Source organism: Delphinapterus leucas, chromosome 3, assembly GCF_059928025.1.
Source record: "Delphinapterus leucas isolate spDelLeu-1000000601 "Yukka" chromosome 3, BTC_Dleu_Yukka2, whole genome shotgun sequence".
Taxonomy (NCBI): Eukaryota; Metazoa; Chordata; class Mammalia; order Artiodactyla; family Monodontidae; genus Delphinapterus; species Delphinapterus leucas.
Window position 1 is genome coordinate 160,863,833 of NC_143131.1, and position 27,971 is coordinate 160,891,803.

The window sequence follows — 27,971 nt, forward strand, 5'->3', positions numbered from 1 at the left end:
GTCATGTGATTAGGTCAGGCCCACCTGGATATCTTCCTATCTTAAGGTCCACTGATCTGGGACTTTGATTCTATATATCTGCAAAATCCCTTTGCAACAGCACCTTATTAGTGTTTGATCAAATAACTGGGAGAGGCTGTGTGTACACCAGGGCAGGAATTTTGAGGGTATCTTAGGATCTGCCCCTCTTTGTTTCCAGCATCCAGGAAAGCTGTGGCCCGTCCCTCATTCCTCACCCACAAGGAGTAGACGCATCGACCCACAGTGCTGGCTCTCCTTGCTGACTGTAGGACTTCAGTAAGTTACCTCCCACCTTTGAAGATTCATTTCTGCACCTATAATAGGTGGATTCTGAAGATCCACTGTCACAACCAGGCAGAGCCCCTGGCCCAGGCTTACTTCCTCTCTGCTTCTCTGTGAGACGCCCCCACCCCTGACGGCTGTGAGATGTCCTCACGCTGGCTTCAGGAGCTAGGAGAGAGTGAAGAAAGGGCTTTATGAAGCCACTCCTGTTCCAGGAGGCTGTTAGTGCCGAGGGCCTGGGAGAAGTCCCCTTCCTCTCCTTCACACGTTTGAGGAGACGGAAGGAGCACGATGAAGCCAATCATGAGGGCTGCAGCTGTGGGGAAGAAACCCCCTCACCCTCTTGGCCTGGAGGGCGAGGTGACCAGGTGCCTTTGTCGTCTCAAAAGGAACCTCTTGCTATGGTTCTAGCAGGCTATTTTCAGGGTGACAGCCAGACCAGAACCTGCAGCGGGCCAGGGAGGTACAGCTGGGGACTTCCAATGAAAATGGCCAGCTGGACACCAGCCCCATCCACAGAAATGTTCCTATTTGTTCCACATGTTCGGCGTGTTTTTAGTTTAATGGTTTCTATTGTGGTGCACAGTGTTTCCAGCAGTAAAGTCAGGACAGACAGGAGGTAACTGTGGGCCCAGGATCCCCATATAGCGAGTAGGGCACTGCCCAGTTGCCAGTGACCAGGGGTGTGAGTAAGGGTCTGAGAGGGGACATCGTGGTTTGCTGCTGTTTGTGGGTACAGCTCACACCAAGAGAAGGGCGGTGCAAAGGGAGAGCAGGAAGAGATGCAGACCTGAGGGGTGAGGCCTCTACGGAGCTCACTCTGCTCCATGTGGGGTCCCTCAGCGCTCTGCATGCTGTGGATGGATCGGTGAGACAGTGTTTCTGATGGGAAACTGGCTCTGCCTGATTGGAGAGCAAGTCCAGAGCACTCTGCCCTCTGGGGCTTGAACCTTGTCTGTTTGAAAGCAGGATCCCCTTGAATTTAGTTCCTTCCCACAGCATTTCAGTGCAGTAGACATCAAGCATTTCTGACAGTCATCGAGCACAGGTGGTGAGCTCCTATCACTGGAGGTGTTCCAGGAACCAGGGCACTCTCGAACAGTGACTGTACTTTTTTTGGAGAAACTGCCATAGGGACCTGTCCATCATGTAACATCATGTAATGCTGTGGTTCAAAAACCCGCCTTCCTACCTGCTTGTTACAAGAGGGTCACTAACTCAAATTGCTCGTGTTTGGGCCTGAGACAAGTCTGGCCCTCCTGGCCAGCACTGAGATCAGCACTTTGTTCAACAAACACACCTCAGCTTCTGGGAGGGAAGAGAGGCAGTCCCTGCCTTGGAAGGGCTCAGCATCCATGGAGAGAGGGGCCGAGGTCCAAAGTGGGGCAGAGATCTTCTGATAGCACCCAGGGCACTAGGAGGCTCCCTCTGATTGAAACAGAATGGGGAGAACTAGCCAGGGTGTCTGAAGTTCTGGGTGAAGTTCTCAGTGCTGTTGACAGATCTTGTGATGAATTGACTGACTGCACGGAGCAAAGCTCACCTGTCCAGTGCCTGGGAACCTTTCTGGAAATTGCCATGGAGTGAGTCTCTGGGAGACAGAGATGCAGATTCTCCAGGTGGCAGCCCCTTGGGGCTACCGTCTTCTCTCTCCTCTTTGCACCAGGGCTGCAGGAACCCCGTGGGGAGGGGCCCACCTGTAGGAGGGTGCTTGGCAGAGGAAGCAGAGACAAGGCCCCAGTCTGTGCTCTCTGGTTTTGGCCCCCACTCCCCCTGGGGAGATAGGGCAGGTGGCTGCAGCATGCTGGCATTCAGGGTGAGCCCTAAGCAGGCCCAGAGGTGATACTGGAGCCCCCATTAGGGTCTAGGTGCATCAGCTATACCCACGTGCAGCTGGGTTCCTCCACCCTTCCCGTGGGGCCTGCCAGGGGTCAAGTGGGCACATTTATACCCATAAGGGCATTCCTGGCACACAGTTGGCGCCAAACCCCATTTAGGGTCGTGGCTACATGAAGTCCAGTTGGATGGCATAGGGGAGGGCTCCTGATGTGTATGCCGCCGGGAAAAGCTATTTTTATTGCCCTAAACCTCAAGCCTCCAGCTTGGGTGTGTCTCTGAGCAGGGGAGTGGTGAGCATGGGTGGTGGGAGTGAGGAAGCAGAAAGCAGAGGGCCTGGGCAGCGTCCTGGGGAGAGGGAGGGGTGGGCGTTCCTAAGGCCCCTTCCTGTAAAGAAGAAGGCCCCATTGCTTGGGACAAGCACAGTCCTGCAGGAGGGTGTCGGCGGTCCCTGTGGAAGGACTCCACACTTGGCACCCGCCTCTGACCAGGCTCTTATTTTAGAAAGAGGGCCGGACATTTTGTGCGTTTGTATGACTGAAGTTGCTGTGTGCTTGGCATGACTAAATCGCAGGCTCTCACCAAAAGCAGATGTTTATCTCCAGATGCCATCCCAGCGAGCACATGGCCTGAATAAATAAATAAATTACTCTGCAATTTCAGAAGTAAAGCATGCCTGTCAGTATTGGCTTTCAGTAATTTTCAAGGGAGAAAGTTCCAAAACAAAAGTCTGCTTGGATTTGGAAATGATACCTCCTTCAAAGCTTAATTCTTTCCTTATGTTCAGAGTCTGATAAAAATGAGATACAGATTGAGGCCTATTTTAATACAGTCCTGCTATCTGTGTAGTGCTAAAGGATCAAGATAAAATTTTGTGCGGGAAGTATTTTGCTCATTCATTTGTTGAGCACACTCACCTCTGAGTGTGGGCTTGCCTGGACCCCCGCCTCAGGACCCCTGGGAAGATGTGAGAGTGAGCTTATAGCCACAGCGAGGCAGAAGTGGGCTGGGCAATGGTCAGATGGCAGGGAATTTGGACACGGGCAGGGGGAGGGCATCCAAGTGGAGGGGACAGGCGATGGAAGGGGCAGGGTGCAGCTGGTGCAGAGCTCAGGTGGCATCTCCCAGCAGCTGGAATCTGGGGTGTATGGAAGGTGGGAAGGGGTGGACTGTGATGAGCTGCTTGTCTTTGGTAAAGCATCAGGGTGAGGGGAGCAAAGGACCCACACCCTCCAGGCACCACGCCTAGACAGGGAGACGGTGAAACCCTGATTGGTGTTCTGAAAACAATAACTGAGCTGATACAGTGGTACCTGCACACACCGTGGAGCCTCCTGGACAAGTGTTTCTGCACGTAGGCCGCCCTCAGCTTGGGCAGGCATCAGCAGACCACGGGAGGCTCCCTGCTCCTTGATGAGCGTCCCACCTGTTTTTCTTTAAACTTTTAATTTTACATTGGAGTATCGCTGATTAACAGCGTTGTGATAGTTTCAGGTGCACAGCCAGGCAGCTCAGCCGTACGCATACATGTATCCATTCTCCCCCAAACTCCCCTCCCATCCAGGCTGCTACATAACATTGAGCAGAGTTTCCTGTGCTGTACAATAGATCCTTAGGGTCTCACTTTCTGACCAGACCCCTGGCCTCCTCAATTCCTAACCTTCAGCTCCTCAGGCCTTGGTCACCAGGATTTGCACAGGATACTAACCAGGAGCCCTGCCCAGGGCCGGCCTCTCTCCCTCCCGATTCCAGAGCTAGGTTTGGTCAGGGGATGCATGCCTGGGGTGTCCAAGGGTGCAGCAGGAACAGCCTTGTGGGGTGGAAGAGAGAGGGCTAGCCTGGCTCTAGGGCAGAGGAGCCAGTGGGAGAGAGTATTCTGACCTGTAGCCCACCAGGCTCCCTTGGTGCTGTTGCTGTCAGTGTTCCTGAGCCTGGGTGAAGACACATCACGGGACAATGGTGTGTGTACGTGAGTGTGTGTGTGTGTGTGTGTATTGGGTGTGGGGTCAGGTGTGTGTGATGGAGGGTATGTGGGTGGATTTAGAGGTGTGTGTGTATGGGTATGTGTGTAGGTTTCAGTGTGCATGAGTGTGTATGTGCATGGGTGTATGTATATGTGTGTGTGCATGTGGTTTTAGGATTTGTGTGAGTGTGTGGATGTGAATGAATGTGTGCATGAGTATGTATATGGATTTGGGTGTGGGACCTATGTGCACGTGAAGGGGTTGGGGTGTGAGTGTGTGTGCATGGGTGTGTGAGAGGATCTGGGTGGGTTGGGAGCCTGGACCAGGGTGCCCTGTGGCAGGACAAGGAATTCTGCTTCCTAATAGCCGAGGTCAGCCATGTTCTGTTCTGTCGCCGGGCAGTAGCTGCCAAAGAAGCTGTGCAGCCCTGGGCAAGGGTGGATCTGAGGCTGTCTGCTCCAGACTTTCCCCTCTACCACCCACAGTACATTAGTTGCAACATCTGAATCAGGAAATGTGAGTATTCTCAGCCACGGCGGTTGAGGGAATGGTGCTCGTTTGGGTGGCGTGCCAAAGATACTTAGCAGCCACTACTGTCAGCTGCACATTGGTGTCCCTTAGGGAGATGGAAACCTGTGTCTGGGGCAGAAGTGTTGTCGTCTCAGAGGGACTTGAGTTTGGTCTCCACGTGTGTGGTCAACCCTTGCTCCTTGCCCACTCCAGATCCAGCGTGTGATACCTGTGCTCTGTGTGGGCTCTGGCTTCCCATCCAGGTGTGTGGTCCTTCCGTCTGATGTTGAAGCCTTCCTATTGGTGACAGCCAGGTTGTACTGGCACTAGTTTTTCATACTCTGTGCACTCCCCATGCAACAGTTAACTAGTACCACCTCAGCACGGAGCACAGCAGTCCTTGGACTACATCACTCCATCTGAGTGGCCCACCAGTGTGAGTCACAGGTCACAGCACCCAGTAACTATGGAAGACCAGCAATCTGTGCCCTATCCAGTGGACACCAAACAGTACTGCTTTCATCAAGTTTTGGGGCCACCATACGAACTTTTTACTCTTCTCCCAGTCTTCTGCTTCAGTCACAGACCCTGGACCTTTCACACCCCAGGGGGGAGTTTCCCAGGATGTGGGACTTTGGCATGAACACTAGGATGTCACTTCCCTGTCCTGGGACCTGAGGAACCCTAGTGAATGCAGGGTCCACATGGTCCCTCTGAAAAGGCACAGCGGTAAAGAAATTCATTAGCCAAAGTGGCTTCACAGCGCTAAAACCTCCCACCTGTGTTTCTCAAATAAGCAAGGCACACACATCCTTTGTGGGGGCATGCTACACTAGTTTCCTGTGCTCTCCCATCTCCACCTCCACTGCTTCCTCCCTCCATGCGAGAGGGACCACATGCTCATCAGAGCACTCCAAGGACTAGCTGGGAAGGGCACAGGATGTGCGCAGCCACGGGGCTCCCTTCGGCCCATCTGCTGCTGGCTTTGAGTGGCCCAACGCCCCACCGGACACCAAGGGCCCTGTTCTTAATGCACCACCCAGGGAAACTTGGGTCGAGCTCTGGACTCTGGGAAGGCTGGGGAAGCTGGGTCAGACATAGAATTTCTCTTGGAAGGACAGGAGTTGTGGCACCCCAAGTTCTCTGCAGACCAGCAGAGAATGGTATCACCATCTTCCCTGGTATCACCCCACCCTCCTGCCCCCCTGGGCGGGGTGCCTCTCCTAGCTGGCCAGGCTTTGGCTCCTGGCCAGCTGAGAGCCAAGGATGGGAGAAGGAAATGTGCATGAGACAGCTACGCCAGCTCACCTAGGCACAGGCTCCAGACAGGGATGGTGACCCCCGCGAGTGGGCCCACACCCAGCTCCTCACTCCAAGGGGAAGTAGGACCCTCATGGCCTCATCTCTTGGACCCCATCCTCCCTGAGTGCTGTCAGTTCCTCCCCAGTTGCTGTTGGTCCCACTCCCCACTGCAGTGTACGCAGTGCCTTGTTACAGCCAAAGGAAGCCTTTGGACCAACTTTCCACTGAGGAAAGGGAGGCTGCTGTCCAACCTCCCTTCCTAAGCCTGGCTCATCTTCTCCTTGAGTGACGGACGATACTGCACAGAGCTCAAGGAGAGGCAGCTGAGGAGGGTTTAGGAGGAAGAGAGGCTCCTGGTTTAATCTCCACCCCCTGACAAAGGGAAGGGAAGCTGAGGCTCTGCAGAAGGAGAGTGGACCATCCCCTAGGCAGCTCAGGGCCCCACTGTGGTGAGAGCCAAAAACAGTATTACCCTGAGAAGGAGCATAGGGCAGACAACCTCTGAGTCCACCCTCTGGGCCAAACCATCCTGCCCAGGAGGTCAGGTGTTTCTCCCCAATTCTAGTCCTGTATTTTCAGGTCTTCACTGAAAGAGGCCAAATGAGTTTCAAAAATTTTAAGGAAATCAAAATTAAAAAGTAGAAAAATTCACAAATACAGAATCTGCAAATAATGAGGGTCAACTAATTAATGGTTTATGTTTACTTTCTCTCAGAAAGGATCATGCTGGCTTAAAATAAAAACATGTATTTGGAATGCTTAAAACTGGAAAAAAGCTTAGGAAACTCTGGCTTGTGGAGGAGGAAACAAACCAGGATACTGGGTGGAGTCACCTCGGGAGGCTAGGCCAAGGCCAAACGGGCATGTAAATACCTACTTTTGTCATATCTCTGGATGAATGTGGGCAAGCTGAAGAGTTCACGGCAGAAATAGGTTTTTCCCACACACCACCTTCCATGCAGAGCCGTCTGGGGTCCTTCTTTAAGGTACTAACTGCATGCTGCAGTTCTGGAACCCTCCTGGTTCTTCCGTGACCCACAAACATTGGAACTAAATGTCTGCATAGATTAGGGATGGCTCCAGGGTCCTTGCAAGTGTTGGGTGCTTCTTACTGACTTTTCTAATTTATGATTAAAAATGCAAGCATCTGTGTGGAGCTTTGCAACACAAGTTTGCCTTCCCTGGAGCTTCTGGATCCGTGTCTTGACATTGCAAGGCAAACTTAAAAACAAAACATTAAATTTCCTGTAAAACCAACAAAATAAATTGTAGCTGAGACTGACCATAAAACAGCCTCTTCCTTGACTACCATGGTAAAAGTCACAGTTTAAACACATAGTAGTAATTGTATCATTAGACTGATTTGAGATCAAGCTTTAAATTCATGACCTTCTCTCTGGGATTGTTCTTCAATTGCAATTCTCATCTTATTTATGGATTGACCATTAAACATTAATTCCTATGATAATAACTGGTCCTGAAGAACTGTATGCAGTAGTAACTGTGCAGACACATTTTCACCAGGTGCCCTGCAGGGTGGGAGCCTGTGCATCTCCCCTCCAGACTGATGGTTGCTTTTCAGTACACCTTGTGGTGATATTCTCAAAACTATTTTAGCAGATATTCTTTGTGAGAGGAAAGAAGAGGGGAAATTTATGCTGGAAAAATAGTTTTCTTTCCTAGTTACCTTTTAATCTACATAAGGAAAAAGAGGTTATTTTCAGGTAAAACTCTGACTTGCGGACACAGCTAGAGTGTTTGACTCTGGAAGCCCATGCTCCAAGGGCCATCAGAAGAACTTTCTGGCCACGCATGCCCTGAGGAGCAATGCCAACCGTGAGCTGCTGTCAAGTTTCATGTCTTCCTATGATGTCAGGTACATTTGTAATGTTATGCAATGTTTCTATACATTCAAGATTTTGTCACACAAACTTCTTTCCCATGGAACTGGGCCCAGAAGGAGGAGGTTGTATCTCCATCACCTTTGGTGGCCACTCCATGGAAGCAAGCCTTTCATCACATGGGCTCCTGGAGCATGTGCTAATCCACTAAAACCAATGTGGGGGAGCTGTTCTGGGACTTCATCCCCCACCAACTCAGAGGTAATTATGCAGTTATTTATTCATATGTCCCTGTGTGTGCACACACAGAGGCATACACACACACACAGACACATATGTGCAGACAGACTCAGGCACATGATGCACATGGAGACACACAGGCATGAGGAGACCTGCAGTCCCACACAGAAACATGCAGACACACAGACACATGGAAACGTGCAGGCACATGCAGACAGGCACACACACAGCATATACTCAATGTACCTTGTTCCAAAAGTTTTTAGAGCAGCTTCTAAAAGATGCATAAAATATCTCAGAAAATAGATTAGTTACAAGAAAGAAAATTTGGGAAAAGGATAGTGACTTCAGATGGAGGTAGGAATAAAAGCTAACAGAAAGCATAACGATGCTAATGCAGTGAGAGCTAGCTCTCCTACATCACTCACCATGTGCCTGGGCTGAGGCATGTGTGATTATCCTGCATTTCCCAGGTGAGAAGCTGCATGTCCAGCCACCTCTTCTGGCATCTTTTGATGGTGTCAGCATGTGAAGCACAGAACCATCCATCAGGAACCCCTCTGAGCCACGTTTGTGACCAGCGCCAGGCAATGCCTCGCACAGGTCGGTGCCTCTTGGTGACAGAACGGGATTCCCTCCTGAGGTCTCTGTGTGTGTGCTCTGCTCCCGCAGCCTGTGTCTGGCATCTCTCATGCCCCAGATGAATGCTGTGGCTTTGGCATTTACAAAGGCCATTGCTGGAGCATTGTGGGCTGTTCTCTTGGACCCAAATATGGTTTGGAGTCAGAGAAGATATTTTAAGGAGGGGTGGGGGGGCTCATGTTTGGACAACCCCTGTGTCATCATCTCTGTCCTTTTTGTTCAGAGGAATGATTGGCAGCCAAGAGACCTGTCCCAGCTGTATGGCCATGTGGTCCCAGGCATTTCCTTCCCTCTCCAGGCCTTTGCAGCTTGGCCACCTGGTCAGTAAGGGCCTGCTGCTTCTTGGGCCCTTTATTTATTTATTTTTTGAGGCAAGGAATACGACTTTATTCGGAAAGCTGGTAGATCAAGAAATGGCAGACTAGTGTCTCTGAAAAACCATCTTCAGGCCCTTTAAATGAGCTTGTTTTTCTGGTAAGACTAGACTCTGCACTCACATGATGGGAATAGAAACCACAGGCGGGACCTCAGAACAGAACAGGTGCGAATTCTCAACCGATAGATACCATCTGGCAGCCTGGAAAAGCTAGAGTGGAAGAGAAGCAAAAACTCAGGTAAAACCCCACCAAGTGAACAGGATCCTCATGGGGCAGGTGCATGATCAGGATCCTGCCAGAGTCTTTGTAGCACTCATACTGTCTGAAGCTCTCCTGTTTGTTTAAATCCTTATCTGTCCCCACCCAACAACTGCGGTGTAAGACCCATAAGACCTGGGACTTTATCCAAAATTATCGATGAGTTGGAGGTTCCATCTCAGGTGCACATCGGGCCTCATTGGCAGCCTGAGTGAGGTGGAGCAGCCCAGGTGAAGTAGAGCAGGTGTTGAGACATAGGCCTCAAGAGAGGAGAAGGTCCAAGGCCTGCACATGTGTACTTCACTCTCTGAGCAACAGCATGCTGGAGTTGAGTCACAGCTATAGCCCCCCAGGGGACAGTTTGAAGGGTGCTCAGCTGTCATACTTGGTTGTTTCTGTCCAAGCCTCATCAACCATGCAGTTTCCTTTAATGAGGACAGGAGCACATCGTGTAAATCTTTCCCATCCTCCCCAGTGGTCCCCGGTGGCTTTAATCTAGCTGATTATGGTCTCTGTTACAACTAGGTACTTAACTCTGCCATTGTAGAGTAGAAGCAGCCAGCGACAATATAGAAACAAAGGGGTGTGGCTGTTCCAATAAAACTTCATTTATGAAACAGGTGGCAGTCAGACTTGGCCCACGGGCCATAGTTTACCAACCCGTCCTAGATCATCTCATCAGTTTACACTCACGCTCGAAGACCATCTTAAAACAGACACCCTCCCCTCATCCCCGCAGTCCTCTCCACTTACTGCTCCTCCAAGAGACTCCAAATGCTTCCCTGTGCTTGCCCCCCAGCCACCAGCTGGGAATCTCCCCCTCCAGACAGGCTCCTGTCCCCGCCACTCACTGATACTTAACATCTACCTGTGAGGTGCTTGGAGGGTACCACCTATGAATTCTATCTGTGATGTCCTGGGAGAGGACTGAGCAATGGGATACAGGGTGGCCTCACCACTGTAGAGAGGCCCACAGTGAGTGGGAGCTCCATGCACACTCACAGTCAGGTTTTTTGCAGTGAGGAAAGGGAGACCTGGGGTCTCCTGACCAGAGTGGGACTCTGGGTGCTGACCAAGGGGTGCTCTGATTCACAAACTGTGCAGCCCTGGATGCCCATGGATTGTTGACGAACTGCTGGGATGTAACGGGGTTTGCAGGGGGTGGCAGAGGGGCCTTGGCTCAGGAGGACATGCTGGAACTTCCCTAGTCAGAGACAGCAGGGGAGGCCAGGCCCAGGGTCCAGGAAGCCGCTCTGAATCCCAGTTCCTCTTGGCAGAATCTAGACTCAGGTCCCCAGATGCTGGAGAGACACTCGGTGGGCTCTGTGGGGCAAAGCAGTAGGGGTGGGATGTCTGGGCTGCAGTCTGGAGGAGAGAGGGAAGGGACCAGCTCCTGGCCTGTCCCTCGAGGCTGCCTCTGACCCATGTGATGGACTGGAAACGTAATTTAGAAAATCCTCATGGCATCACCGGAACTAGACTGGCCTGCTGCTTCCAGGAAGGGTGGAACCACCCTCTTGTCCCCTGGGGTGGGCCAGGACCAGTGGGGCCACCAAGATGACTCACAGGAGGGCCAAAGGCCCACAGCCAATCCCAGCCTTGAGTTTCTGGTGTCTTAGGCCCACAGGTATATGCTCTCTCCTGGGCAATCAAGCCTGGGCTCTGCAGTTAGGGTTTTCCTTGTGCTTAGGCAACCCCTGGGTTGGCTGGGACTGACGTACACATCACCTCCTTTAACCTGCCCCCTATTACCCTTGGAGGGGTCCCTATACCCCAGGCTGGCTGCACTCTCTGAGTAGGGATGGACCTCCTGAATGAATGAGAGGGTGATGCATGAAAGAGAGCTGTACAGGCAGGAGAGAGGCCCGAACTTGCCCTGGGTGGCTAGGAGCTGGGATCTCCCAGGTACCCCCACCATCTGGTCCTCAGGCCAAGTGGGTCTTGCAGCCCCAGCTTGGCCACCATGTCCCACCCAGGCCCCGCCCCACTCTTGCCTGGGCTCCCCACCCCAAGGACGCTAAGCTCATCAGTCCCCTCCTGGCCCTGCCCCAACTCCCCAGAGACCCCTCCCAGGCAGGGGCTTTACCTCTCTCTGCCAGCAGTTCCCAGCACCCTGCTCCTGCTCTCTCCTGCTGCACAAGCTTGGCCAAGACCCCAGCTTACCGGGATAGTATAGTTCCTTCTCTCAGAGCTCAGCACAGGCTGTTCCTCCACATAGCCTTCTGGCCCGCTGGACTCCAGAGCGTCATCCCTCGGAAGGGCTAAAAGAGGTGGGCTGCTGCCCAGGGTCTCACCCAGTGCTGCTTGCCTCTGGCCCTGCATTGTCTCCTGAAAGCTTTGGAAAGTCCTGAATGGTGAGATACTCAGAATATCTGATTTCACACATACTCGACAGACTTCAAGAACAGGAGTGGGGCTTCCCTGGTGACGCAGTGGTTGAGAATCTGCCTGCCAATGCAGGGGACATGGGTTCGAGCCCTGGTCTGGGAGGATCCCACATGCTGCGGAGCAACTAGGCCCGTGAGCCACAACTACTGAGCCTGCGCATCTGGAGCCTGTGCTCTGCAACAAGAGAGGCCGCGATAGTGAGAGGCCCGCGCACTGCGATGAAGAGTGGCCCCCGCTCGCTGCAACTAGAGAAAGCCCTCGCACAGAAACGAAGACCCAACACAGCCATAAATAAATAAATAAATAAACAATAAAAATTAAGGGATTCCTTAAAAAAAAAAAAAGGAGTGGCTGGGATCTCTGCTTCCTTCTCTGGAGTTAGGCTGTCTTAGCATCCAGAGTGTGGGCTTCTTGAGGGCCGTGTTGGTTTTCTGGGTGTCCTCCCCTCAGAGAGCCAGTTGAAGGAGGAGGCTCAGCTGTAGCACCCAGCACATCAGTGGAGTTGCTGGGTCACCAAGGGAAGGGGCTTCAGGGATGCAGCTGAGTTGGGCAGGGGAAGGGGTGACACCCTCCAGCACCTGAGGCTCACTCCTTCAGGGTCTGTAGGGCTCTGACCCCTCCCTGCCTCACCTGGGTTTCAAGGTACAAATACAGATTCCTGAGCCCCACAACAGGCCAGGACCAGAACCCTAGGGAGCCCAGAGATCTGCATTTGTAGCCTAATGACTCTGAAGCCTGTGGTGTGTGAACCCCTTTCTCCAGAAGCGATAGTACCCAGTTACTAAGACCCCTCCCCTGAAAAAAGTCTGACGGAAGTACTCCTCGTTCCACATGACCCACACAGCCAGGGAATGGTCACCCATCATGGCAGTGTGCCCTGGCCGTGGGCTCCATGACTGGGGTTAGGGTAGAGTAGGCTAGAGGACTCACCTGTGGTAGGGTCTGGAGGGTGTGGCCCAGGGCCTGGGGGTGCAGTAGAGGGGCCAAGGGAGACTGCTGAGAAGGCCACAGGGTGGCCAGGGCCCTGGGAGGGGAGGGAGCCTCGGTGTGGACACCTCTGAGCTTTCCCTGAGGGGTGGCCCAGAGGCACTAAGACAGGTATCACTGAACTTGTATGGACCAGCTGGCCTGCCTGGGGTGGGAGATGGCTCCCTGCAGGCCCAGGGTGGGCTATGATGCTGAGTACATGGGCCAGGGTCTTCCAAGTCCTGGGCCCCACCCTCAGGCAGCAGTCTGATGTCCACTGGGGGAAGCCAACACTACAGGCAGGTTTGCTGACCCCCCCATGGCCATCTACCCTAGGCAGGTGTGGCTTGGCCCTGTCTGACTCTCCTTTTCCTTGCCTGTCTTGAGTCAGCACAGGGGCGTGGGGTGCAGAGGTGTTGATGAGGCTGAGGTGCTATGGGAGAGGTCCCACCTTTCCTGGGACTCCCCAGTCCACACTGAGCGGGCTGTCAACAGTCTCTGAGAAGACACCACTGGTGGTCCCCTCATCCCTACAGGACAGAGTCTCTGCTCCAGTCCTACTGCACTCTCTCTCTGTGCACCCTGTCCTGGTCACCCCCAACTACCCCACCTGCCCTTATACTTTTTACTGAGGTGAAATTTGCATAACATGCAAGTAACCATTTTTAAGTAACCTTTTTTTTTTTTTTTGCGGTACGCGGGCCTTTCACTGCTGCGGCCTCTCCCACTGAGGAGCACAGGCTCCGGTCGCACAGGCTCAGCGGCCATGGCTCACGGGCCCAGCCGCTCCGCGGCATGTGGTATCTTCCCGGACCGGGGCACGAACCCGTGTCCCCTGCATCGGCAGGCGGACTCTCAACCACTGCGCCACCAGGGAAGCCCTCTAAGTAACCATTTTAAGTTCAGTGGTATTTGGTGCTTTCACAATGTTGTGAAGCCACCATCTTTATCTAGTTCCAGAACATTTTGTTACCCCCAAATAAAATGCCAATAAACAGTTTCTACCCATTCCTTTCCCCCTGGTCCCTAGCAACCGCCAACTTGCTTTCTGTCTCTGTGAATTTGCCTACTCTGGACATTTCATATAAATGGAATCAAATAAAATGTGGCCTTTTGTGTCTGGCTTCTTTAACTTAGCACAATATTCTTGAGATTCATCCATGTTGTGGCATGTGTCAGTACTTCATTCCCTTTTATGGCTGAATGATCCATTGGTGGATATTGGGCTGTTTTCATTTTTTGACTATTGTGAATAGTGCTGCTGTGAACATGGGTGTACATGTATTTGCTCGAGTCCCTGTTTTCGGTCCTAGGGACTCCATTACCTAGGAGTGAAGTTGCTGGGTCATATGGTAATTCTATATTTGAGAAACCATCATTCTGTTTTCCACAGTGGATGTACCACTTTACATTCTCACCAGCATTGTACACAGGTTCCAATTTCTACACATCCTTGTTGTTATTCCCCCCCCACACACACACCCTTTTTCTTGTATCTCAGCATGTGTAAAGTAGTATTTTGTTGTGGTTTTAATTTGCATGACCCTAATGACTGGTAATAATGAACATCTTATCATGTGCTTGCTGACCATTTGTATATTGTCTTTAAAATGTCTATTAGTCCTTTGCCCATTTTAACTGGGTTGTTTGTCCTTTTGTTGGTGAGTTGAAAGAATTCCTTATATATTCTGTATACTAAACTCTTTTCAGATGTATGATTTGCAAAATTTTTCTCCTATACATTGTCTTTCACTTTATTAATAATGTCCTCTGATACACAAAAGTTTTTAATTTTGATGGTCTATTTTTCTTTTATTGCTTGTAGTGTCATATTTAAGAATTCATTGCCAAATCCCAGATCATGATTTGTCCCTGTGTTTTCTTCTATGAGTTTTATAGTTTTACATCTAGGACCCGTTTTGATTAATTGACGTGGGGGGTTAATTTGAGGTAGGGGTCCAACTCCACTTGTGTGTGGCTATCCAATTGTCCCAGCATCATTTGTTGATGAGATTCTTCTTTCCCCAAATGGTCTTTGTACTCCTGGTGAAATCCACTGGCCATAGATGCTTGATGTGTCCCTGTACTCCCAGCTCCATCCCATTGGTCCTATGTCTATCCCTGTGCAACAACCTGCCTTGCATTTGAACCATCACTGTTCCTTCAGCTTCACCAGGACTCACATTCTTCCTGGGTACCTGGGTCCTGAGCCTCTTCCCAGCTTTACCTCTGATTTACTGTCCCTGCCTGAAGGGGGGTTAGACATGCTTCACACTAAGTCTACTCCAGCTGTGGCCTGTGGGTATCTGTGCTGGCCCTTCTCCACCACTGTTACCTGTGTCCATCCTGGGTAGTGCCCCACTAATGAGGAGGGCAGTGGGTCCTTCTCACCCAATTCTCACCCTCCTCCCCTCCTTCCACCTCCATGCAGTTGGCCCTCTCCTGAGCGGGGCTGGGCCTGGGTCCCTGCTCCATGTTTAAGTCTCAGAGCAGAGGTCCAGCACCCCTCATCCATGAGCCATCCTGGTCGGGAGTGTGGCCCCATCAAAACCCTAGGGCTATGGGGAAGCCCCAGTTCTGGGAATTCAGGACTTGTTGGTGATCCTGTGTATGTACATGTAAAGGCCCAGTTCTGACACCCACGCCCATGGGCTCAGCTCCCAGCTCGACCACGTCCATGGTCTGAACCTGGACTGGCTGCCCACCCTGTAGTAGAGAGTGACCTAGTGCCGTGAGGGGCTGAGCCCATCTTTTCTACCCCTGCTTGGGCCTGAGCCTTCAGAGCCCCTGGGAAGACTGCAGCCAGGGTGAGTCACTGCTGATTAAACCAGGCAGGAATTTCCTGGGTGGGGTTATGTTCCTGGAACAGTCCTGCCCTCAAGAAGCATGTGGGGACAGCTAACCACTGCTCAGGTATAGGATTATAGATAACCATCTGAGAGGCTTGGCGTTGCAGAGTGGAAGCCTGTAGGAACTGGACCCTGAGGGCGGACCACAAGCTGACCAGATAGAGGGAACAGGGAGGGTGTGGGGGGCAACTGAAACTCAAAGTCCAGAGAAGAAAAGAGGATGGCTTGTATGGGTGAAGGTGGGCACAGCTGGTGTGACCAGAGCACATGTGAACCTGAATTCTTATGAGTTCCTATGAGTGTCATCACATGTGTGCAAGTGTACCTGTGCATGTGCAAATGTGTGCATATACGTACAAGTGTGCATACATGCAAGTGTTTGTGTGTGTGACTGCATGGGTGTGGGTGTAATGTATACATGTGATTGCATGTGTGCAAGCATGCCAGAGTGTGTGCAATGTGTTCATGTATGTGAATGCATGTGTGGAAATGCTCATGTGTGTACGTGTATATTGTGTGCACGTGACTGCATGTATGCCAGTGTGCTCGTGCATGCAAGTATACTAGTGTGAGTGCATGCATGTGTGAATACAAGTGTGTGAGTGTGTTATGCAAGTGCACCTACGAGTGCATGTGTGTGCATATGCAAGTGTTCATTTGTATGTTTGCCCATGTGAGTACAAATGTGTGTGTGTGTGCACAGTGCATATGTACGAGTATGTGTGTGCATGTGTGCATTCCAGAGTACCTGTTTGTGTGTCCAGTATGGACCAATGCCCTAGATGGTTGATAAAGGGCAGGGGCTCCAGCAACACCCCCCAGGTGGACATCCTGCAGCATCAGTGAGGCCTCCTAGGGTGTGGAGCAGAATTGCTATAGATTGGTGCAGACAGGCTCCTAGAACCCAGGTGGTGAGGACCAGGGTCAGATGGAGGCTGAGAGCTATGGTCCAAACAGTAAGAGGGACAAGCCCAGAGCACAAGTGAAATGGACAGATAGGTGGGTACCCAAGGGAAGTGGTGATCCTCAGTTGAGAGTAAAGAGGTCTCAGGACTTGGGAGCAAGAGACCCTGTCCTGCCAGATTCCAGGTAATCTGGAATCACAGACCCCCATAGCCGGGTTGGACATGGGCCTGAAGGGTCGCACTCAAGGACGGGTCTGGCTGGCTCCCAGACTGTGGAGCAGGGTCAGCTCCACCTCCTGAGTCCCTGTTGGTCTCAGCTAAGGTTTGGACCACTCCTCCAGCACAGCCTGGCTGGCACTTGTCCCCAGGGTCCTGAGCCCCATGACCAGGATCTCCCAGGGCCACGAGCTACCCAACCTGTGCTGCCTCAGGGCCTCCCCTACAGCTGCGAGAGCCCTGGTACCTGAAGGCAAAGGGTCCCAGGACCTAGAACAGTCTCTAGCTTTCTCCTCAGTGAGACACAGTGAAACCCCAGGAGGCCCCTGGGGTCAAGAAGCCCTAGGGGAACGTGCCCCAGGGCAGGTGGGGAATAAGGAGAAGTGGACACTGGGCATGAGGCCCAGCCTAGAACAGGAGCTCAGTGCCCCCTGCCCCACCTGCCCTTCTCCCAGCAGGCCCCACCAAGAGGCCACAGGGTCAGGAGTAAGACAAGGTCTGAGAAGAGGGGCAGCATGTTTGGCCAGGGGCAAGCCTCATTTCCTGTTCTAGAGAATGAAGACTCATGGCAGCTTCCCTCGTGGGCCTCAGGGACAGTGGCTGAGGCCTCTGCTCTCCGGAGGGACATGCCAGTGTGAATCTCCCCTGTCACCAGGGCCAGGCTGGGGGCTACGAACCAGGGGCACCAATGGCCCCTTCATGGTGCCCCCAAGAAAAGTGCACAGGACACAACCCCTGTACCCACACATGGCACCCACACACAGCTCCACACGTGTGCACAGCAAGGCCACAATCCCTGCTGTGCATGCATGGCATGTCCTGAGGATCAGCTTCCCTGGGGTCAGGGCTTCCCCGTCCCTTTAACCTTCATCTGTACAATGCCAAGGAGCCCCCGCAGTGGTGTGGGGAGGACGTAGCAACCTCCAGGCAGGTGGGGCAGGGAGCTCTGCAGCAAGCAAGGACACTGGACCCTGGCCATTCCAGCTTGGGTCTCCTGGACAAGGGACAATGTCCCATGGCTTGGCCTGTCTGGGGGCAGACACAGGCCAGGTGGACAGAATGGGGAAAGAAGACAGGCTGGGGCAGGTGGAGATGTGGGGCCACAGCACAACATATGCAGTGCTCAGAGTTATGACTCCACAGGCACAAGCAGGGTGGGCTTCTGGGGGTCCTGGGGCAGCTTCTTTCCTTCCTTCTCACTGGGTAGGCCCTCGCAGGGTAAGGGGATCTCTCTCACATCAGAGGACAGGGTGGTGTTTCGTCCTGGAAGTGGGGCAAGCAGCCCAGCCTCCCTCAGGGATGTAAAAAAAAATTAATGAACAGAAACCCCAATTAAATGGAGTCAGGAGACCAGAAGGGGGAGCTCTCACACCCTGCAACTCCTCTTCTTTCCTGGCAAGGACTCAGCCAATGAAAGGTCATAGACTCTTTGTTTACTGTAGCCCACCCAACTTCCTTTTCCCCTCTATAAAAGTGTTCTCCTACCCTAGCCACACAGGGACTTGCCTGTGGCTCACCGTGGTTGCAGACCCCAAAATGCAATTCTCTGCTGGAGTAATAACTGGCAGTCTCCAGTTATTTCACATTTTTGCTGGAGAAATAACTGGCAGTCTGTTTTAGGTCAACATTTTGGTGGCCCACATGGGGGTCATAGAAGGCTCCAGAGCTAGTAATCAAACAGATGTGAGACCCCACTGTCACTCACTGCTTTTCTTGCTGACCCTGGGATTTGAAGGTACATCTTTCTCCTGGATCTGAGCTCATGTTCTCTTTGCATTTTGAAGCTCTCCAGGTTTTACTTGGGATCAATTTAAAGTTTCATCCTTTCTGGTTAAGGCCTTGTTTTGTATGTGAGTACTCATTTGGCATTCTGTGTTAGCTTTCAGCAAATTCCCTTTGGAACAGGGGCTGTTTCTCCTGGAAGTGGCTAGTCTTCAACCCATTTGGGAATGGGGTAGGGGGTGAGGGGGAGGCTGGTTTATTGGAGCTGTGCCAGTTCAGCCTTTGGCCCATTCCTTTGAAATAGGGGTTGTCCTATGGGAACTGAGCTGAGGCTTCGGCCTGGCTCCTCCAGGACCAAGCTGTTTCCTTAGAACTGGCTGGTATTAGGCCTGCAGGCTGTTTGAGTTTCAAGCCTCCACAGCTATCTGAGCTCTTTAAACTGTTTGAACTGTAAACTGTTTGAGCTGTAAGCTGTTTAGGCCATTTGAAAATTATTCTTCCACTCTAGAGAAGAAACCCTGATAAACGGGATCCTAGTTACCTAAATATTTTGAGGTTACCCCCGACACAGGGACTTTGGCTGATTTTATGTTTAAAAACCACCGTCCTTCCTCATGCACAATTCTAACTAAATGGACCAACCTAACCAAAGGCAATTTAGAACGTTAATGACCATTATGGGAAAGTTTGAAATCCCCAAATTTAATTTTCTTAAAACCAAATTAGGCTACCATAGCTCTAAAATTTCCCAAACTGAATGGAATGCCTATTTTGATTGGTATTTTGAGGCTATACTCTCAATTCCCCTATCTTATTTCTGTCACCATATTTCCCTTTTCTCTGAAACTCTCTCCACTCCCCTTTCCTCTGAATTTGTTAGAATCTGTTCCTTTAAAATTAAGTCTTCTAAGGATCCAGAGGCTAAATCTTTAATTCCTTATATGCCCTACACTAAAGCTGAACTGTGAGTCATAGTCAAGGAATTTCCCAAAATAACCAAAGATCCTCAGATATTTTCTGAGGAATTTAATACAGTCATTCAAACTTATCAACCTGGTTTCTCTGACTTACATCAGCTAGTTCATATGCTTGTCACTGAAGGCCAGGCCCAGCATTGATGAAAACTGATAACTGGGAAAACCTTGAAAGGTCTCTAGTATTACAACCAGGAGATCAGCCTTCTAACTTATTATATGATTAGGTTCAGGCAATCACTACACAACTTCATTGGACAATTCCTAGGGCTTTTCCAAAGGTTGTTGATTAGGACAAAAGTCAGACTTGCACACAAAAATCTGAAGAACATGTTCATGACTATTATAATTGACTTCGGATTATTTTTAAAGAAAATTCTGGTCTTCCTTCAGATATTGATTCCACCAAGGTAGATTTTAACTCTATGTTTATTAATGGACTGAATCAGGGCCTTACCTTTCTAGTAAAAATGACCGGGATGGAATGGGAAACTGTGTCTACTCCACATTTAGTTAATCTGGCAAACAAACTTTCTAAATGAGTCACCTAAAAGGAAGACTGCTAAAATGCTTAATCTTCAACTCCAGCAAATGAGGGCCCCTAAGGGAAACCAAAACTCTTCTTGTTTCTGCTGTTACTGCAAAACAATGATATTGGAAAAGAGATTGTTACAAATTTAAGTGCTTTAGGCACCTGCAGCCCTTTGACCAACTTTTCCAATGTCCGTCCAGTTCTCAATGATGAGGCTCAAAGGAACAACAGAGGCTGTTCCCAATATTCCCTCTTAATCATCTTGGAGAAACACTTCTCCAGATTAGGGTTGGGTCTCTTCCAGTACTAACTGACAAGGGAGCCACACTCTAGTACCAAAATGTTTAAATAGTGGGGATCTCTAATGAACCTCAACAGATTCCTGTTTCTGAACCTATTCTGTTTTTCTTAGGCCCTCTGAGAGATCCACACCCTTTTCTCTTTAGTTCCTCTGCCCCTATCCATTTATTAGGCCAAGATTTCTTAAAGAAGTATTATACTGGAATTTTCTCCAAAAAGAGTAAATAATTCTAGAATTTGACAGTAGTCATCAAAGTAACCAATCAGGTGAATTAAATGACCTTTTGACACCTTTTATTTGCTCTGTCTCTGATAGCAGAGCTGATTCTGGGAACACTGATAATTTGTCCATATTGAATTAGCTACCATCCTCCTTTGGGCAAAATCTCCAACTGATTTTGGCAAAATTCACATGTACATCTCATCAAGATTCAAATATATCCTTCAAAGCCTCTTCCCAGAATGTATATATATAGTAATATAAGTAAAGAAGCCCTTTAAGGCACAAGGCCCATAATAGAAGATTACAAAGTTCAAGATCTTATTATCCCTTGGACTAGCCCCTGTAGCACTCCCATTTTATCAATGATAAAACCTAAGGGCCAAGGGTGGAGGTTTGTCCAGGACCCCCAAGCAATAAACAACATTGTTATCCCTCGACACCCTGTTGTTCCTAACCCTTGTACTAACATCCATTCCCACCAGAATTGCTTTGTGCAGTGCATTCTTCATACTCCAGTTGATAGAGCTAGCCGATACCTTTTGCCCTCACTTGGGAAGAAAAACAATTCACCTGGACAGTATTGCCTCAGGGTTTTACTGGGAGTCTCACAAATCCTGAAGGCTGATATGGATGACATTAGGTTCCCTAGAGGGTCTACTCTGTTGCAGTATGTGGATAATTTGCTTCTTTGCTCTCCTTCTCAAGCCTCCTCACGGAAAGGCACCTTCCACTTGCTAAAACTTTTAGCCTTAAAGGAATATAAGGTCACTAAAGAAAAACTGCAGTTTGACCAAACCCAGGTTTGATATTTAGGGCATCTGATATCAGAACAAGGGCTATATCTAGATCCAGATATGCTTCATTGTGACCTAAGTTTCCCAAAACCCAAGAATAAGTGCCAACTGCAAGGTTTTCTTAGGTTAGTCAGTTATTGGTGAAATTGGATTCCAAATTTATCTCTTATGGCCAAATCTCTGTATTTATTTATTTTTTTAACTAAAGAATAACAACCCCAACCCAATTTTATGGGCAGAACTGAATAATATAACTTTTAAGGCCTTAAAGGAGAGTGTGATGAACCCACCTGCCCTTGGGCATCATAATTATCAGATTCCATTTTTCTTTTTTGTATGTGAAAAGAAAGGGAATGCCCTTGGGGTACTCACCCAAAAACAAGGGAACCACCATCAACCCACAGAGTATTATAACCAGAAGCTGGTCCCTGTGGCATGTGGATGACTCACTTTGCCTTAGGGCCATTACTGCCACTGTCTTTTTGGTGAAGGTCACTGAGAAAATCACTGTGGGATCTTCTTTAACTATTTTTGTACCTCGTGCAGTAGAAGCTCTCCTGAATTTTCATCCCACCCAATATTTCTCAGCCAGCTGCCTCACCTCCTGTGAAGTCCTTTTGTTAACTGTTCCTCATGTAATGCTTTTGCACTGTGGTAACTTTAACCCTGTTACTCTTCTTCAACTGCTTAATGCTGATGGACCACCTCCTGACTCCTTGTGATGAAGCTCCTCTGCGTAATGCTAAGTCTCATGGTTCACTGATGGTTCTTATTTAAAAGGTAACAATGGTCACCACAGAGCATTGAGTAGAGTTCCCTGTGCTATAGAGTAGGCTCTCATTAGTTATCTATTTTATACATAGTAGTGTATATATGCCAATCCCAATCATCCAATTCATTCCACCACCCCCTTCTCCCCTTGGTATACATATGTTTGTTTTCTACATCTGTGTCTCTATTTCTGCTTTGCAAATAAGTTCACCTGTACCATTTTTCTAGATTCCACATATAAGCAATATTATACGATATTTGCTTTTCTCTTTCTGATTTACTTCACTCTGTATGACAGTCTCTAGGTCCATCCGCATCTCTGCAAATGGCACAATTTATTTCCTTTATATGGCTGAGTAATATACCATTGTATATATGTACCACATCTTCTTTATCCATTCCTCTGGACATTTAGGTTGCTTCCATGTCCTGGCTATTGTAAATAGTGCTGCAATGAACATTGGGGTACATGTATCTTTTTGAATTATGGTTTTCTCCTGGTATATGTCCAGGAGTGAGATTGAAGGAAATTCAGGAAAGAGGGCATATATGTTTATGTATAGCTGATTCACTTTGCTGTACAGCAGAAACTAACACAACATTGTAAAGCAACTATACACCAATAAAAATTAATAAAAAAAGAAATTTAAAAAATGAGGTTTAATATCATCTTACAAGTAATATCACCATATTATAATCCAGATAGTCATCATGTTTATGTATTTTTCTTTTACCTTTCTAGGGATAATCACATAATTCAGGATTAAAATGTAGCAGCCATTTATAAGAAAATAAATAAAAGGTAACAATGGTAAATATTGTGCTGGGAATGCTATTGCAACCCCTTTTGATGTTGTTGAGGCAGCATCTTTACCTGTGGCTACCTCAGCCCGATACATTCTTACATAGGCTTACCCTTTAGCCAAGGACAAAACGGACAATATTTATGTTGATAGTAAATATACTTTCAGATAGCTCACGATTTTGGGATATGGCGAAAGCAATGTGTCTTCCTTACTTCCAGCAGAAATAAAGTTTAAAATGACCCCTATGTTCAGGAATTATTGGATACGATATTTTACCTGATGCTTTAGCTATTAGTAAGATTCTGGGGCATCCTATACTTGACTTTCTGGAAGCTAAGGGAACTCACCTTGCTGACATTTCTGCAAGGAATGCTGCCCTTAAAGGAACCAACAGCAGCCAAACCTCTGTCGTGGTCCAAAGGAATATTTCCCCCAAAGGATAACTTAGAAAAACTGGCTAGAGAAGCCCAACAACTGGCCTCAGAAAAGGAAAAATAAGATCGGAAATCCAAGAATTGTTGGTTCCATAAAAAGAGAAAGCTCTGGTTCAGACCAAATAATTTGGTTCAGACCAAATAACAGCCCAGTCCTACTGGAGACTCTAAAATTCCCACTCCTCACCACGGTACATGCCTTAATCCAGTGGTCCACTGAAAAAAGATAGCCTTCATGAATCAATATTGATGGGGAAACATTAACAAGGCTACAAAAATTTCCTACCTCACTTGCCCTGCTGGTCCAAATCACAACCCAAGGAGGCCTACTTGTACTGCTCCTGGATGTTTTAAACTGCCTAATGGACCATTTGAGTTCTGGCAAATGGATTTCATACAACTTTCTCTGTCTAGTGGATGTAAATATGTTTTAGTCATGGTATGCATGTTTTCACACTGGACTGAAGCTTTCCCTTGCAGACAGGCTACTGCCCCTTTTGCGGCTAAAGCCCTTTTGGAAAAAATTATCCCTATCTGCAGAATTCCTCTTGAATTCATAGTGATCAAGGAACCCATTTTATTGGCCAGGTACTTCAACACGTCTCTACAGGTTGGCTGATTTTACGACTCTTTTATTGCACTTACCACCCTCAATACTCTGGTTAGTCGAAGGCACTAATGGCACTATTAACACTCAATTGGCAAAATTCATAGAGACTCTCCAAATATCTTGACCAAAAGCATTTCAGAACTCATAAACTCTCACCCACTGAGATAGTCAGAGGATGCCCAACATACTTACCTCCTGTCTCTTTTTACCCACTACTGATAAAAGGAGAGAGACTCCAATATTGCAAAGATCTAATTGCTTCTATTTAAAATTACCATGTTTTGGTTGAACAATCTTTTCACAGTGTACTCTCAAGAGATGAAGACCTTAAGCATCATACCTTGAAACCTGGATACTTTGTCTATTGGAAAAGATACCTCCAGAAAGACTCTCTTCAACCTCACTAAAAAGTGTCCATCAAATACTTCTAACCAACTGTTGTGCCACCAATCTCCAGGGAATAAACCTTTGGATTCACATGACACACCTAAAGAAAGCACCAAACTCTGACTGGACCTGCACATCATCTGGTGACCTGAAAGTAAAGATTTCCTAGAATTAAAGCAGATGACATCTGATGAGACAACTTTCCTAAGATATCCAGACCAAGCCTTGGTATGATCTTGATAACATATGGACTTTAGATAAAAAGTGCCTGAGAGTTCTCCCTCCTACCCCTTCTTGTTACTGAAATGTAACTTCAGTAGGTTTCCAATCTGCGTACTTACCCTCCAACATAGGACACTACATCCAGGAAAGGTCCTTCTTGGCTCTGAGAGAAAAAAAGCTGCTGAAACCTGAAAACCTGACTCTTGATCTGCAATGCTTTCAGAGATCATAAAGAGAGAAATGTAAAAAACTAATAAACAGAAACCTCAATTAAATAGAGTTGGGACACTAGAAAAGGGAGCTCTCACTCCCTGTGTCAATAACACAGCCCAATAGGAAGAAGAAAGACTCCTCTTTTTTTCCGGCAAGGACTCAGCCAATGAAAAGCCATAGACTCCTTGTTTACTGTAGCCCTCCCAACTTTCTTTTCCCCTCTATAAAAGAGTTCTCCTTTCCTTGCTGTGCAAGAGCTTGCACATGGCTTGCCATGGTGGCTGACCCTGAATTTCAATTCTCTGCTGATCCCGAATAAACCCATATTCGCTGGAGAAATAGCTGGCAGTCTATTTGTTTTAGGTCAACAGGACTCAAGCCAAAAGCCAGTGGCCCCAGAAGCTAGGCCACAAGAAGGCGGCTCTCCAAATAGCTGTCTTGTTGGAATGGGCCACATCCAGGGCTCCTCTTCCTGGGAGTCCCTGCCTGCCCTCTGTAGCCGGTTGAGAATAAAGGTCCAGGAGGGCAGGGTTGAGGAGACAGGAGCATGCTGCTCCGCCTGCTCCCAAGGCTGGAATGTGGAATGAGAGAAGGATCAGGTTTCCTCATTTGCTTGACAAGTTCACTTAACCAGTGGGATCTGAGCCCTGTTCTAATGGGAACCAGCTGTGGGAGGGGGAAGCTGTGTCTGGAAGGAGCACAGGCCACGTACTCCCTGCTCAAGTCATCTCCCAGGGAAGACTTCGTATAACACTTCTTTTGCAGCTGGGGAAACTGAGGCCCAGGGAGGTGGGCCACAATAGACCCATGTCCAGGGCTCCTCCACACAGACTGCAGCTGGCGATCCTTGAGCCAGGCCTCCATATGGCTTCTCCTTGAGGTCACTGCCCAGGGGGACTGTCCTCAGGCCCAGGCAAAGCTCCCCAACAGGGTTGGCCCAGCTCCTGGTCTGTGTGCCTCCCACCCAGCCCTCCTTGACCAGAACCTGCCTGTCTGGTTTCCATGCTCCCCAGGGTGAGACTTGCATGTTCTGGCTTGCTCTTGTTTGCTTTGCTTCCCTTTAGTACCCTCACAGCTTCCCCTCAGGTTAGGGCACTCAGGAGTGAGGAGCGTTTCTTCCCACACCAGGTCTTGGGGGCACACAGGCTTTGTACATTAGGAATAATTCACAGGTCCGTCAGCTTAGGGTTGTTTCTGGGAAGGGTAATAGCCATGGTGTGGGGAGTGTAACCCCAGCAGCCTGCCACTGGCAGTAGGAGAATCCAGGCTTATCCCAGCTGCCTGATCTTACCCCACCACATGATCTTCAGCCCTAGACATCCTAAAATTCAGCTCTTACTACCTCTTACTAACTATGTATCAGTTAGTTTTTGCTGCATAACAGACCATTCCCAAACTTGATGGCTTAGGACAACAGATATGTCTCATTTCTCATGACTCTATGGGCTTCCCAGGTGGCTGGCTGGAGCTGAGTGTTATGATGTCTTCACACAGGTGTCTGCAGGGCCACAGGGGTCAGAGGCTGGATGGCACTGGAGTTACAGCTCATTGGGGCTTCCAGTTTGGTTGAGCCCTCCTGGAAAGGGCTAGGGACAGGGGTGGGGAACTGCAGTGGGGTGAGAGGTAGAGTGAGGATGCCCATGGCCTGGTTTAGGCCTGGCAGAGGTTCCCAGGCAGGAGGCAGGTGGGAGCTACTTGGCCCAGCCCCTGGGTCTAGGCTCTGAGCAGAGGGAGGCCTATGTCAGGCCTGAGGATAAATGATGACCACACCTGGGGTTGATGCCGGGACCCAGGACCCCATGCCACTCGCAGTCACTCAGGACCTATTGCAGGGCCAGGCCTCTCCTTCCTGGCCTCCTAGGTATGTCCTGGGTCTGTCTGGCATGGAGTTCATGGGGGCGAAGAGTGGGTAGAGAACACTGAGGGCATGAACCAAGGTGTGGGTGGGCTGGTCCCCGGGCAGGAGCCCAGTATTGTTCCTGGTATTTTCCTGCTATGCTGGCCTCAGATAGCAACTCCAGGGAATCAGAGGCAGCCTGGTCTGAGCCCATCTTGCAGCTCATCCACCCCACTGACCCTGACTAAGGCCCATGAGACCCAACATGTGGGGCGGGGAATCCTCAGAATTGATCCTGGGAGAGGTTGCCCAGCAGAAAGCCCCCACAAGGGCAGGTTCCCAGGGATAGCCTGAGTCCTCCCACCCAGGGGCATCATCCATGCCAGCTGGAGGGCAGCATGGCTCTGCAGAAACAGGCCCATGAAGTGGAAAGCGCAGTCAGGAGGGTCTGTGGGGCCACAGTGGACTCCTGGGTCAAGATGAACAGAGGAAGAGCCATATCGCAGGGGTGGGAAGTACTAGTAGCGGACAGCCTGGGGTGGAGGGAGCAGGTCTATGGGGGACACATGGGTGGGGCAGGAGGGAACATGGAGGATGGAAGGAGTAGGACTGTGGGGACAGTCGGAGGTATAGAGGGGGACATGAGCGTAGAAGGAGCAGGTCTGTGGGAGGACAGCCCCAGGAGGACAGAAGGAGACATGAAGGATGCAGGAGGGGACTTGGGGTGGTGGGGAGGAATAGGCCTGTGGGGAACAGTTAGTGGGAAGGGAAAGAGAAGACATGAGGGGTGGAAAAGCAGGCCTGTGGTAAGGACAGTCAGGAGCTGCAGTAGGGGACATGGGGGATGGCAGGAGCAGCCTTCACATGGGGACCCACACTCACAAACAACAGTGAATTCCCATGGTTTTCATGAGCTGTGTCAGGGGCCAGCAAACTTTTTCTCTGAAGGGCCAGAGGCCTGGGCCCTACAGTCCCATCCCTTACCTCTGTGGCTGTCTCAGAAAAGCAGCCAGGATGACCCATAAATGATTGAGCATGACTAGGTTTCAATAAGACCTTATTCATGCACACTGAAATTTGAATTTCATATAATTTTCACGTTATGATATATTTTACTTTTTTTTCCCATTCATTTAAAAACATAAAATCACTCTTAGATGGCAGGCAATCCCAAAGCAGGTATAAACCAGAGTGTTAAGTTGAGCTAGAATGGCAAAGCTTTTAAGAATTATAACATGAAAATACAATAATATGCAATACTCAGCTGGCCGTGGAGATGGGCAACTGTGGGTACTGCTGGTAAATGCTGTCAAGCAGCCCAGATTCTCCTAGGAAACTCCTTGGCAGTGTATTGGTGGGAGTTTAAGCTAGTACAGTCTTTTCAGGGGAATTTGACAGTGCCCACCAACTTAAATATGCTGACCTTCCAACCAGCAATTGCATTTAAAAGAAAATCCATCCCACAGGAATACATGTTGAGAGTGCAAGAATGTGGCATTATCTGTAAGACTGGAAAACTGTGATTTTTACTAGGGGGTTATTGAGATAG

General features: G+C 49.4%; 1 protein-coding gene across 1 annotated transcript in view; it reads left to right on the forward strand.

Annotated features, from left to right (window-relative positions):
- The window catches only part of SNAP47 (synaptosome associated protein 47), a 100,243-nt gene extending 72,684 nt beyond the window's left edge, over positions 1-27,559 (forward strand). Inside the window, exon 5 of the mRNA XM_089909837.1 lies at positions 200-27,559. The gene's annotated coding sequence lies outside the window, so the exon portion shown is untranslated. The remainder of the gene's footprint in view (positions 1-199) is intronic.
- Positions 27,560-27,971: the final 412 nt, after the last annotated feature.